Below are 14,150 nucleotides of genomic sequence, written 5' to 3'. Positions count from 1 at the left end.
CCCCAACACCAGTCAAATCTATCAAGAGCATCAAATCTTCTACAGTCTATTACTGGTAATTGGAATGCAAAGGTTGGAAACAAAGAGGAAAAATCAGTAGTTGGAAAATATGGCCTTGGTGATAGAAATCATGCTGGAGATCGCATGATAGAATTTTGCAAGACCAATGACTTCTTCATTGCAGATACTTTTTTTAAACAATATAAACGGTGACTATACACATGCATTTCACTAGATGGCATATAGAGAAATCAAACTGACTATATCTGTAAGAAGAGATGGTGGGAAAATTCCACAGCATTAGTAAAAACAAGGCCAGGGTAGACTGTGGAACAGACCATCAATTGCTCATATGCAAATTCAGGCTGAAGCTGAAGAAAATTAAAACAGGTCCACAAGAGCCAGAATATGACCTTGAACATATCCCACCTGAATTTGGTGATGATCTCAAGACTAGAGTTGATGCATTAGATACCAGTGACTTAAGACCTGAAGAATTGTAGGATGACAGCAAAAACATGATGTAGGAAGAAAGCAAAAGGTCATTAAGAAGACAAAAAAGAAAGAAAACACCAAAATGGATGTCAAAAGAGGCTCTGTAATTTGCTCTCCAGCATAGAGTGCTAAAACAAATGTAAGATATGAGGAGGTAAAAGAGCTTAACAGAAAATTTCAAAGGGTAGCACGAGAAGACAAAGTCAACTATTATAAGGAAATGTGTTAAAACCTGGAGTTAGAAAACCCAAAGGGAAGAACACACTCAGCATTTCTCAAGCTGAGGGAACTGAAGAAAAAATTGAAGCCTCGACTTGCAATATTGAAGGATTCTACAGGCAAAGTGTAGTCCTGCTGTGGCACTGTGGGCTAATGCATTGGACTGCATAGTTGGTTTGAACCACAAGGTTGGCGTTGAAGCTCACCAGTTGCTCCTTTGAAACCCTATACAGGGTCGCTATGGGTTGGAACCGACTCGATGGCACTTAACAACAACAACAACATGGGCAAAATATTGAATGATGCAGAAAGCCTCAAAAGAAGATGGAAGGAATACGTAGAGTCACTGTACCACAAAGAAATGTTTGATGTTCACCCATTTCAAGAGGTAGCATATGATCAAGAGCCAATGGTACTGAAGCCCAAGGTGTACTGAAGGCATTGGCAAAGAACAAGGCTCTAGGAACTGACAATACAAATTAAAATCTTTCAACAAACTGAGGCAGCATTCAAGGCACTCACTCATCTATGCCAAGAAATTTAGAGAGCAGTTACTTGGCCGACTGATTGGAAGAGATCCATATTTGAGCCCATTCCAAAGAGAGATGACCCAACCAAATGCAGAAATCATCTAACATAATCACTGATGTAACATATAAGTAAATTTTTGCTAAAGATAATTTTAAAAAATGGTTGCAACAGTTCATTGACAAGGAACTGCCAGAGGTTCAAGCCAAATGCAGATGGGGATGTGGAATGAAGGATATCATTGCTGATGTCAGATGGATCTTGGCTGAAAGCAGAGAATACCAGAAAGATGTTTACCTGTGCTTTATTGACTATGCAAAGGCTTTAGACTGTGTGGATCATGACAAGCTATGGACAATATTGAGAAGAATGGTATTCCAGAACACTTAATTGTGTTCATGAGGAATCTGTACAAAGACCAAGGAGGCAGTCATGACAGAAGAACAAGGGGACATGAAAGGGTTTAAAATCAGTCTGGTGGCAGAAAAAAGTCAAGAAACTGAAGGACCACTTCAGGCCAAAAGGCATTTTAACTAAAATTAGCTTGCCTACCTTTCTTTCATGATTAAGATCATGTACTCTGGAATCTGAAAACCCAACCTTCAGATCTTGGCTCTAACACTTATGCAGTTATGTGACCTTATACAAATTATTTAAACTCTTGGAGTCTCAGTGTCCTCTGCTGTGAAATGAAGGATAAAAAGGCATGCCTACCCAACAGAACTGCTATGAAGATGAATTAAAACAATGTATGTGAAGTGCTTGGGACCGTACCTGGTACATAGATATGTTCATGCAAAGGTCACTCTATTATTTATGAACATGTCCAGGGCAGGCTGCTGGGAAACATATGGCAGGGCAGGCCCTCAGTATTTCCAAAGAGATAACAAATACACATACTTCAAAAGACTGAGTTTGGAGAAACAAAATTTTCTAGGCCATGAAGGAGAAAAGAGAAAGAAGGAGTGGCAGCCAGCAAACAGACAATCTTTCTCTGAGCTGGAAAGTCTGCTGATTTTGAGAAAGGAATGTCCTTGCTGGGCTGGTTCTGGGGATTGTAACTTGAACAATAGATTCAAAAGATTTTGGGAGACATATCAGTAAGAGGTTAAAGAAAAGGACTCAAGGACTGCCAGAGACCCTTTACATTCAGCTCAAAGCCCTGGCGCTTTAATGCATCTGTCTTCAGGAAGAATGCGCCTATTTCAGATGTTCACAGGTTTTCAGGATGGCCTACAGTCTGCAGGACACTCTGAACTCGGGTGTACTATTGAACGTTCAAACAAAACTGGGGCCTGCAGCGCGGCACCGTGGCACCAGTGAACACTCTGGTTTTCTTCTCAGAAGGGAGATTGATTGCTCTAGGCATATAAAAAAAAAAATTCCTGACCTCCAAATGAATGATGCTCTCTGGTCAGGAAGTACTTTGGAGGTGGACCAGCTGGACTGCAGAGAATTGGAGATCTAGAATCCAAGGAAGAAATAAAGGATATTGGAAGAAGGCCTTTGGGGATGTACATGTGTCTGCTTACATTTTTCAGCTCTTCATTAAGGGCTTTGAGAGCTAGGACTGGGACTGAGTTGTTCAGTGATACAGCTGGATTGGTTTAACAATTTCCACTTCCTACCAGCTTCCATGGCCTTCCAAACATCTATGCCCCTCTTCTTTGAAGCCTGGTATAACTAAACATAAACTCCTTAAAGGTAAAAACTGTTATTTCTATTCAACATCCACAATTCCTTGTTGATATCCTTTACTGAAAAGGCTTGGGGCTGAATATGTTTCCAAATCCAGAATTGGGGGGATTTTAGGAGTCCTGGTGTGGTGCTGTGGGCTAATGCATCAGACTGCAGCGTCATTTGAACTGCAAGGTCGGTGGTTCAAGCTCATCAGCTGCTCTTTGGAAACCCTATGCAAGATTGCTATGGGTTGGAACTGACTCGACGGCACTTAACAACAACAACACCACCACCAAAGAAGGGTAGGATAATGCATACGCTGTATATTATGTAACAATTTCAGTGGGATCTGGAACAGAACCGTATAATCAAGCACATTAGTATATAAATATTAACACAAAGTGGGATAAATGAAGACTTTAAATAGTCTCAAGACATTTGGGGTTAGTTTTTGCCACAATTTGAGTTGTGAAAAGAACTTCTAGTTTTCAGAAGTATTTTTAAATGTCAGAATTGTGGATGTGCAAATTCAAGTCTTGCTCTTCTTTTTTAAATTTCCAGGATATCTAATACAGCATTCTGCACTGAATTCAAGTTTTTGACATCTAGAATATGACATCACTGATCTTCCTCAAATGGTGCTCAAATTCTGAAAGCCAGGGTGTGGTTTATTCTCAGTGATTTGGAGAGTCTATAGGAGGATCTGGCATTAAAACACAGAAAGAAAGAGTATGAAACCTATAGGCTCTCTGTTGTCTTGGACAGTAACCCAAGCAAACCATGAATATTCTCATAACTCCACTAGAAAACTCTGCTCAATACCTAAGCAAATGAGAACTGATGATGAAAAAAATTCTAAATGTATTACTCAGAAAACCACGTTTTCCAAATATTGCTACAAGCTGAAAATCAAATTACAACCAGAATGCTCCTTAGAGGACAAGATTTTGTCTCTCATATTTCAGATATGTTATCAGGAGGGATTAGTCCCAGGAGAAGGGCATCCTGTTTGGTAAAGAGGCGGATCAGCAAAAAAGAGGAAGACCCCCAACAAGATGGATTGGTGCAGTTAGCCGCAAGAGTGGGCTCAAATGTACCAACAATTGAGAGGATGAGCGCAGGTCCAGGCAGTATTTCATTCTGTTGTGCATTGGTTCACTATGAGTTGAAACTTATTTGACATCAGCTAACAACAAAATCAAGGAGCTCTGGTAGCGTAGTGGTTACAAATCAGGCTGTAAACTGCAAGGTTAGCAGTTCGAAACTACCAGCTGTTCCACGGGAGAAAGATGAGGCATTCTGCTCCCATAAAGATTTACAGCCTCGGACTCAAGCCCAAGTCTAATAGTGTAAAATAGATTTCAAGGTCAATTGATGTTTCTTTGCAGCACTTGCCAAAGTCTGTAGTATAAGTACAAGGGGGCTTCAAAAAGTTCAAGGAAATATTCCACTATCATTTAATTTAATGTTTCCAACTTGTTAAAGTTTCTTTGCATTTCTATCATGGTTGATTCCAAGCTACCAACAGTTTAGCAGCTGGCTTGTAAAATTTTCGACTATTTAATAACTGACTTTCATGAACTTGTAGGAGCTGGCCCCAGCACACCACTGTCCATCCCATCCCATAGCCAACTCCGTGATTTACTGGACTTAGAGAATGAGATTTCAGCTCATGAATTGGCTTGGGGACAACATGCTGATATGCTACCCGAGGTCAGTCAGTCACAACTACCTCAAATCCAGGTCAAATCACTGAGGGTGGAGTAGAGGAACGAGAGAGAGAAAAGAACAAACTGTCTCCCACTCCTCATACGCTTTCCTTCACCAGAGGGTGTGAGGTGGGTTATTGCCAGCATGATACTCCTTGGCAAAAATAAGAAAGCCTGGAATTTTTCAGACCCTACAAATCTTTTTCTTGACCAGATAAGGAGTTCAGACTCAAAACCAGAGTCTGATCCTTGCCTCTCTGAGAGTCTTAATTTCCATAGTATTTTCTTGAAAAAGTACAGAAGTATTTGTGAGACCCGAATTTAGCTAAAGGTACAGATTTCCAGCCGATTTTGAACTCAATTAAAATACATTTAAGATCTTGGTTTACCTGCTCTGTTTGTATCTTCTAATTAGGTCTCCTGATAATATATTTTATTAGAAAGTCTTTAGAGGGGACTGGCCTGCTATTCAATGAACAAACATGCACAGGGCACCTCTTATGTACAGATTTTTGTTACATTTGGGGTATAGGCACAATCAACTCACAGTAACCCAATAGCGCAGAGGAGAACCTCCTCATAGGGTTTCCAAAGCTGTAATTGAATCACACTTGACTCAATGGCAAGGGGCTTGGCTTGTTGTTTTTTTTTTTTAAATAGGTCCAATCCCTGTCTCAAAACTTGAAAGACTAATGAAGGAGACAGTCAAGTAAGTGTTGTTAGCCACTGTTGAGTCAGCCATTGACTCACTACCCCATGTACAACAAAACAAGACACTGCCTGATCCTGCACCATTCCCACAACTAGTTGTAGGTCAGAATGTTGTGACCCATAGGGTTTCATCTGTTGATTTTCAGAAGTAGATCACCAGGCCTTTTTTCCTAGTCAGTCTTAGTCTGTAAATTCTGCTGAACCCATACACAAGTCTCCACTGAAAGATGGGTGGTGGTTACACATAAAGTGTGTTGTCTAGTACTTGAACTCAAGTCTCTTACATGGAAGGCAGAAATGCTATCGCTGAGCCACCAACACATCCTAGAACACACAGTTAAATTACGTTCCTTCAATTGTCCAACCAATATTTATCAACTTCCCATTGGGTGCCAGGAAATGTGCCAGGCACTGGGATACCATGGTGAGCAAGACAGATTGATTTGTACTACTGTGGATAGAGATTTAATTAAATAATCACAAGAATGAATGTGTAATTAAAAACTGCAATAATAGCTCTAAAGAAATGTTAAACGGTGCTATGAGAAGTGGAAAAATCTGACCCAGTTTAGGGAGACAGGAACAACTTCCTCAAGGAATTGATAATTGAACTGAAATTTTAAGAAAACATAGGCCTTAACCAGGTATGTGGAGTAGAGAGGACAGAAACAATGTTCTAGAGAGAGGGAACAGCAGGGGCAAAGGCCCTGGGGTGAGAGGAATCAGAGTAGTTTCAAGGAAATGAAAGACCAATTTGGAGCAAGATTGTGGTGGGAGATGAGACAAGAGAGGAGGCAGGCCATGTTAAGACTTTGGTCTTTATCTGAGAGCAATAGGGAACAATTGAAGGGTTTAAGCAGGGAAGTGCACATCACAATTCAGTGTACTATGGGAATACAAGGGAACCAACTAATCTAAACTGGTATGTGTGGTGTGTAGGAAAGGTAGTGAAATTGTGGGTGGGGGAATGTGTTCAAATAAGGTTTTCTGGAGGAGAAGATATCTGAGTTGAATTTTTGAAGGATGAGTATGACTTAGCAGGGTGGAGGAAACGAGAGAGAAAACACAGTTGGCAAAGGGATGAACTGCTTAGATTAAGGCCTGGATGGATATAGGAGTGTGGGGTATTTAAAGGACTGCAAGAAGGATAAGAGAAAAGGCAACCCGGAATAGCAGGGGGCAAATAATGAAGACCTTCAGGGCTATGGTAGAAATCTTCATTTCACAGTGAGGGCAATAAGAAACCCAAAGGCCTTCAGCGGGAGTGATGATGAGATGTACCTGTTAGAGAGCTAAGAGCAGGATTGAAAAAGGACTGGTTGAAGGGGGCAGTACTAGAGAAGAGAGACTACAGCAACCTGTTATCTGCAATAAGGTATCAGCACTGGGGCTGGAAAAGAGAGGATGGTTTTAAGAGGCATTGAAAAGGTAAAATTAAAAGGAATGATTTCTACTTACCCAAACACTGATCTGAATGAAACCAAATCTATGTGTATATTGACTTTTGCCTTATGATCTGGTATGTTGTCAATTTTTGTGAATGTTTTATGTGCCCTTAAGAAGAACAGTGCTGACAGATTGTTGGCTCTCTATATGTTAATTCAATTAAGTTTGTTAATAGTGTATTTCAATCTTCTAAATCCTTATTAATGTTTTTGTTTGATTGGTTAATATTGATATTAATATTAATCAAATAATACTATGATCACCCACCATTATTGTGGAATTGTCCATTTTTACTTTATATATCTTAGAATGTGTCATTATATATACACATTCTGTATCTTTCTGTTAATTGTTAAATTTGTCATAATGCAGTGATCTCTTTTATATTTGATCATCCTTTTTACCTTAAAATGATTTTATCTGATAATAATAGTGCTACATCACATTTTTACTTTCATTAATATTTGTCACTTATCTATTTTTTTAACCTTTTACATTGCCTACTTTCACGTTTCTGTATCCTTATATTTCAAATGTGTTTCTAGTTATGGGTGTAGATGGATTTTTAAAAATCTAATAACTAGTAAAGTTAGTCCATTTACATTTATTGTGATTGTAGCTATGTTTTGGATTTATTTATGACACATAATTTTGAGCAACCTACCCCGATTTTCTGTTCTTTTTCTATTTTTCTTGTTTCTTTTGGATGAGTAGAATTTTATTTATCTCACCCCGTCCTCCACTCCCTACTCAGTTATTGGTTGAAATGAATATATTATTTCTGGTTTTTTTGTTTTTTTTTTAAATAGTTTCCTTTGCAATTTAATATGTACATTTGACTTAACAAAATCTAAGGTTAATTAGTATATCTAAGGAGTAGTTTAAAAAGGAGCTCTGGTAGTGTAGTGGTTACGAATCGGGCTGCGAACCTTAAGGTCAGCATCGGGCTGCGAACCTTAAGGTCAGCGGTTCGAAACTACCAGCCGCTCCGCGCGAGAAAGATGAGGTTTTCTACTCCCATAAAGATTTACACCCTCGGAAACCCTGTACAGGTACAGGGTCGCTATGGGTCGGAACTGACTCGACGGCACTTAACACCAAAGGAGTAGTTAGGGCTCTGGGGCAATGCCATTCATAGGGTCAAAGTGTAAGGACTTTGTGACCACTGATGAATCCTGATTTAAATATGCCTTTCCTTGATTCTTAGAACCACAAGTCTTTTCTTCTAGCTTAGTCACGATGGCTAAGCTATACAAAAATACCTCATACAAATCACCAGCTTCACAAAAATCTTGTCAATAACTTCAAGCTGAGAACTGAAATCATGACCTGGCTTATCTCTTACCTAACCATGGCTTACTTTTGCCTCTTTCAGCTTTTCTACCAGGTCTGTAAGGAGCTCTGGTAGCATAGTGGTTATAAATCGGGCTGTGAACCACAAGGTCAGCAGTTTGATACTACCAGCTGTTCCATGGGAGAAAGATGAGGCTGTCTGCTTCCATAAAGATTTATTGCCTCAGAAACCCTATATAGGGTCGCTATGAGTTGGAACTGACTCCATGGCACATAACCACCAGCACCACCATGTCTGTGGGTTAAATATGAGGACCATGTCTGGGGGTTAAATATGGGGACTGAGTTAATTTCTTCCTCATTTAGGAGGGGGTCAAAAACTATCTTAGAAGCAGATGAAAAATAATTCTAAATTAAGTATTTAATCACAACTGACCTAGACCACACCAGACCTGTGCAAAGCCAGTTACTCATCTCTTATAGGTTAGATCACATAGTTATACAGTAAAACCTGTGAAACTGGAACCTCTGTAAGGCAGAAACCTATAAGAGATGGCAATTCAAATGTTGTCCACAAAAAGGAGCAACAGAAAATTTGTGAAACCCAGTAAAACAAGGCAGCACCATTGAGTTTCGACGCTTACAGATTTCACTGTACTTTTTTTTTTTTTTTAAAGTGTTTATTTTGAACTGAGTGATTGTTTACATGGGAGAACATCAGCTTTATACCATCATTTCATTGCAATGATTACAATTTCCTCCGTGCATCATCATTCAACAGTATTTGCTTCCATTCCTCTTTTTATGTTGTTGTTTTTTTTTGGGGGGGGGGGTTGTACACAAATACACTCAGGAATATATAGTCATTTAAACAATTCAAGGGCACATTCTGCAAGCCTGTCTCCCGGCCACCAGCACCCAGTCCCTCTCTTTCCATCAGTCCAGAGTCTTCAGCTGCTCCCTCTCTCCATATCCCCATCTCTGCCTCCATCTCTGGTGTTGCTGCTTCTCTGGATAGGGTCTCCCATTCTACTTGTGCTCTTCTCCCTTGATGGTCCTATGGATTTCACTGTACTTTTAACGTGTTATTGTGAATGTTGTTGCTGTTAGGCTTTGTTGAATTGGTTCCAACTCATAGCAACCCAATGTACAACCAAGCAAAATACAGCCTGGTCCTACACCATCCTTGCAATTAGTCATGCACAGGCTCATGGCTGCTGCCATTGTATCGATCCAGCTCCTGGGATGGCTTCCTTTTTTCTGCTGACCTGAAATTTCTGCAAATATTGTACCCATTTCATCTTTTAGAAAACTCTACGAGGAGTTACATGAGGCTTATTAGAGGAAACATCTAGGGAAGAATGACTGACTCACCCAGATTCCAGAGCCAATTTGCTAATAACAGAAGCTCTGCAGTGGCTGATTCTGACCACACTGAAAAGTGACTAGTGTATTCCTGGACAAGAGTCTGTACTTAACATCCTGTTCATATGTCGGAGTTCTCAATCCCTTCTCATGCCCACAGTTGAGAAACTAGGTCAGCCTTACGTGGTATTCCAATAGGCTTTGTGATTTTCTCATCTTGGTATCACTGATAAACCTAGAAGACCTCTGCCTTTCCCCAAACCTCACCAATGCTCCATACTTCCAAAGGCTGGGCTTAGCATCCACTCATGACAGAGAATTCACTGGGCTTGATCTTCTTCATTTTCCAATGTACTCCCCCATACAGACAACTCCCTCCCTTGGCAGCAAACACAAAGATAATAAGAAAGGAAAGAAGTATTTGTAAATTTCTATTACACTTATTGCCTGATTTCTCTTAGTTCATGGATTCTTTTTTCTTTTTTTTTTTTAAATGGAGAAACATTTTATTGATTGACATTCAACATGTTCTTGTAAGACTGATTTTGGGGGGTGGGATGGGGAGATGTACACAAAAACACTCGGGAACATATAATAATTTAAACAACCAAAGGGCACATTCTGCAAGCCTGCCTCCTGGATGCCAGAACTTAGTCCCTCTCTTTCCATGAGTCTAGAGTCCTCAGCTGCTCCCTCTCTCCATGTCCCCATCTCTGCCTCCATCTCTGGTGCCACTCTTTCTCTGGACAGAGTCCCATATTCCACTTGTGCTCTTCTCCCTTGATAGTCCTAGGGTCCTCTGCTTCTGGACTTAAGATTAACTACTCCCTCATTTTTGTTACAAAACTTCTATCTTTACAGTTGTGACAGTCACGATTAGTCATGGTAACAATTACTCACTATTGAATCATAAGAATCTTACCCCCATCTCTTTTCACCAGACCCACTGAGACAAGATGAAAACTATTCAGTGGGGACTCTATCTTCCCCCACACACTCTTAAACTAAACTCCCTCTTGAAAACTTGTAAGCTAGTCACTTCGTGCCTTTATTGCCCCCTCATTTTAGGTAGCTAATGTCTAAGTGGCCCATCCCTATTTACCCTGTATACAGAGGGGATAGCATTGATACTTGATGTGAAGACTCCTTCCTTTTCAGTTGGTATTTTGAGCTATACTACATTCATAAGTATATGTCAAGTTCATCAAATTGTAGCAATTTACACTTGTTTCCTTTATCAAAAATTATTTATCTTCCTCTAGTTGAGTTCTGATTATCAAGCCATTGAGGCTAGGTCAAATGGGTACTATCTGCAAGTTTGGGTATTTTTGTGCACTCTCCCCACCTTCATATCAGCTGGATGCTTCACGGTCAGCTCTAGCCCTCTGTGGCTATGTCCTTGTCCATGGGCTCACTTTATTTTAGCAATTTCAATCCCCAATGGTCTGCTAGGGTTGTGACCTTACGGTTGTATTGTATCATATACTGCCTTTAATTCTATCCTTTGCCAATACTGGACTCTCAGAAAACTTAAGGGGAAATCATTGCTTAAAATATGCATAAGTAAATTGTGCATAAAGTTAAAAATAAGGGCTTTTCTGATATTTTCTTCAGCAAATGAAAATGAATTTCTTTTTTTGTTTTAGCTGATTTATTAATCCCACTGCCATAATCTATCAGCTTCATGTTGCTTCCAGGCTTATTTTCAGGAGTCAACATGTCCCCTTCTTGTTTGTGGGTATGAATATAAATGGAAATGTGTTATGGGAGACAATCTGAAGTCAGAATAGCCATGAAGTCACTATAGACATGAAGGAGTCCTTGGGTGGTACAAGTGGTTAATGTACTCAGCAGCTAACTGGGAGGTTGGCTGTTCGAGTCTTTCCAGAGGCACCTCAGAAGAAAAGCCAGGAGGTCTCAAAAACTCAAGCCATTACAGCACAGTTCCAAGTGTACTCTATGGAGTGCTGGGGTCACTGACATACAGGGGTCACCATGAGTTGAAGTCGACATGACGACAGTTGGAAACTAACAATAGCCGTGAAGGGATTATCTCCGCCCCCTATGATGTTGCTCTTACTGGAAAGGTGGAGGGGAACCAGCAGACCATGATGTCATAGGGTTTGATGGGCACAGGTTACATTGTGATAGTTGGTGCCTGAGGACCTACTGGGCTCTGGCTGAGGTCATGTAGCAGGTGAGAGCTCAGCAATGATAAAGCCGATGCTGCATAGCTACTATACACATTCATATGTGAGCATGAGTGTCATGCTTGTCCACAACTATTGCCTTCAACCTGAGCCAGCCTCTGGTGCAATTGTCTCCCTTCATCCCAACCAGGTGGGAGAAAGAATGCAAATGGATCCATCCAAATCTATATCCATCATTTAGAAAACAACTTAGTGGAGGTTCCCCCACTGGTTTTGGATCTACCGAGGAAGGCCACCCTTAACAACCCAGAGCTAAGTAGGGACCTCCATTTGAGAAAACCAAGAGACAAGAAAGAAATTCTGCTCACCTTAATTTGACAACATAAATGACTATTTGTACATGTACATGGTGATGACTGGTACATAATTAGGAATGCTGGTGGTATAGTGGGTTAAGTTTTGGGCTGCTAACCACAAAGTCCAAGGTTCAAACCTACTAGCTACTCCACGGGGGGGAAAAATGACACTGTCTGCTCTAACACTTTGCAGTCTCAGAAAGCCTTGGGGGCACCTCTACTCTGTCCCCCTATGAATCAGAATCAACTGTATGGTAGCAGGGGCGGGGTATAGTATATGAAATTGTCTCCTGTGTCAAATTAGGAATATAATTTAGTAAATGCTTGGGAAAAAACTAAATAATACACAAAAAAATGTTTATAATCTCTTAAGCAATGGACAGTGAACCACAAGGTTGGCAGTTCAAATATACCATCTGCTCCTTGGAAGCCCAATACAGAGTCACTATGAGTTTGAACCAACTCGACAGCACTTAACAACACACCACTCACAGCTGTTTTAGCTGTTTTAAGGAAGGCGAATCATGGTCACTTTAGTGTGCTGATGGAGAGGTGATGTGTGAGGAGGCCCGTGCTCGGAAGAGCTAAGTTGCTTCACATCAGATGGAGAGCTATGTAACAAACTTGAGTGAAAGAAACTTAGAAGCTAGGTGGAGATAGGGCAGTTCAAACAGTACACTTAACGACAACTAACTGGTGGAGCAAGTAGATGCTTTAAAATTCTTGTGTTCTGTGGTACAGCCACACCATCAAATACAACTCAGCAGTACAAAACAAATGAACCATCGATATACATACACGCAAAGGCATTTGTTCTAATTGGCTTATTATTTTTTTAATCCTTAGAGATCTAATTCATGAATTTTTACTATATATTTTATATATATATAGGAGCCCTGGTAGCGTAGTGGTTACGAATCGGGCTGCGAACCTTAAGGTCAGCGGTTCGAAACTACCAGCCGCTCCGCGGGAGAAAGATGAGGCTTTCTACTCCCGTAAAGATTTACACCCTCGGAAACCCTGTACAGGGTCGCTATGGGTCGGACCCGACTCGATGGCACTTAACAACCCCACCAATATATATATATATATATAGTAAATTTTAATAATATAATTAGCATACAGTGAGCATATACAAAGTTTCCCTGGGGGCACAGTGGCTAGAGCATTAGGCTGGTAACCAAAAGGTGAGAGGTTCAAACCTGCCAGATGCTCCATGGGAGAAAGATGTGGCCATCTACGTCTGTAAAGATTTACAGCCTTAAAAACCCTGTGTGAGGCAGTTGTACTGTGTGCTATAGGGTTGCTATGAGTCAGAGTTGAGTCAACAGAAGCGGGTTTGGTTTGGGGACTGGGTGTATAGAGGATTGTTCCATGTACTGGTGGTTTCTGGGTTATAATAAGTTTGTCTCATATTAGAAAACAATTAGGGTACACAAGGGACAGGCCTACATTCCTCTGTGTGATCTGTGTCTCTGTGGAAAGCCGTGGAAGCAGACAGGAACCAGACAGATCCTTCATAACCATCTGTCTCATAACATCTCCTTTGATATAGTGTTTGCCGTTTTAAAATCCCTGCTTAGTACCCCAAAGTGCTTTCTTCCCAGGTTCCCCTCCCATCGCAACCAACAAACCCAGAATGTTTCCTCTGCACATTAAAGCTTTGCTGTGAAGGGTCGCGGGGCCCCTGATACATTCCCTATGCCCACAGAGTCTGAGGGTCCGGGTGCTACCCGCCTCCTGCAGTACAAGTCAAAACAATGTGAGGGTGGACGGCAAAACCTCAGCCCTGGCCTCTAGGCTTTTGTGGATTGCAGTCAGACCCCAGGTGTTATTTTAGTGCAACTTCAGTGTTTAATTTGTGGATGTGTGTGTGTGGATCAGAAGCAGGGGCCGAAACCTTTTTTTTTAAAACTATGGCCAAATGATTAAATTTGAAGTTCTAAAAAAAAATGCACAGCCCGGTTCAGAGCTGAGTCCAGTATAAAACTGAAAATCCCTCCCTTGCCAGGACCATCCTTCCATAACCAGCAGCCAATCCCCCCGCCCCCTGCCCCCTGGCCCGTTTACTGTGGGCACCATCTGGGAGTCTGTGGTCACTAACTGGCCAGAGCCCTCTGCCCAGAGGCGCTCTTTCCCTCTTTGAACGTGTACATTGTACCTTTGCTGGAAGAACGTTCTACAGGTTGGTTTCATTT

Source organism: Chrysochloris asiatica, unplaced genomic scaffold (assembly GCF_000296735.1).
Source record: "Chrysochloris asiatica unplaced genomic scaffold, ChrAsi1.0 scaffold00232, whole genome shotgun sequence".
Taxonomy (NCBI): Eukaryota; Metazoa; Chordata; class Mammalia; order Afrosoricida; family Chrysochloridae; genus Chrysochloris; species Chrysochloris asiatica.
The sequence above is the reverse complement of the archived record's forward strand: the minus strand, read 5'-3'. Positions refer to the sequence as shown.